The sequence below is a fragment of the Littorina saxatilis genome, linkage group LG1, assembly GCF_037325665.1.
Source record: "Littorina saxatilis isolate snail1 linkage group LG1, US_GU_Lsax_2.0, whole genome shotgun sequence".
Lineage (NCBI taxonomy): Eukaryota > Metazoa > Mollusca > Gastropoda > Littorinimorpha > Littorinidae > Littorina > Littorina saxatilis.
In genome coordinates, this window is record NC_090245.1 from 52,215,225 (window position 1) to 52,216,346 (window position 1,122).

Genomic DNA, 1,122 nt, shown 5'->3' on the forward strand with positions numbered 1-1,122 from the left:
ATAAAACTCGATACAAAATCAGGTAATGTTATGGATGATATACTAGATCTATACGAACTTATTATTGCATGAACATACCGGGCACACACTCACACACACACACACACACACACACACACCACGGCACACACACACACACACACACACACACACACACTGACACGGCCGGGCACACTGACACACACACACATTCACACTGACACACCGCGCACACACACACACACTGACACACACACACAGGCACACACAAACACTCACGTATGTACCCTAACAAACTGACTCACACACACTCACACGCAGACCGTGTCATTGTTGTTGTTGTTGTTGTTGTTGTTGTTGTTGTTGTTGTTGTTGTTGTTGTTGTTGTACATGCTGATGTTCATTTTTTTAGTTATCGCTCTCTTTTCGGCTCCATTCATTCGAGTATCATCATCATCACAATCACTGATTATCATCATCATCATCATCATCATTATCATAAGCATCATTATCATAATTTTCATCATCATTATCATCATCCTCGCTAGATCTTCCAAAATGCATCATAACTCCCTTATTTTATTTATTTCTGTGACTTAAAACTCGGTGTAAAGGCAGATGATGTCCTGAAGATACTAGATATATAAGAATATTAAACAACCGTACTTTTATTTATGGTCGTGCCTGCGATTCTAAAAACAATGCGAACATGGTCGGACGCAGATATCCGATGCTTCCACTATGTTTCGCTCGCTAGCTCTTCGAAAATGCATCTTAACTTCCTTATTTTTTTTATTTCTGTGACTTAAAACTCGGTACAAAGTATGATAATGTTGTGAAGATTCTAGATATATAAAAATATTACATGAACATTCTTTATTTTGAGGTTGAGCCTGCGTTCTTAGATCGATGCGAACATGGTCGGACGCTGAACCACGATGCTTTCACTTTCGCTCGATAGCTCGTCGCAAAATACATCATAACTCCCTTATTTTTTTCTGTGACTTAAAACTTGGTATGAAGTCAGATAATGTTGTGAAGATACTATATATAGGAACAAAAATAGTACATGCTTTAGTTTGGTAGCGCAAGGTAGTGCAAGGCCGCGTGCGGCCGCGTGCGGCCGCGTAGTATTTAGTCAGA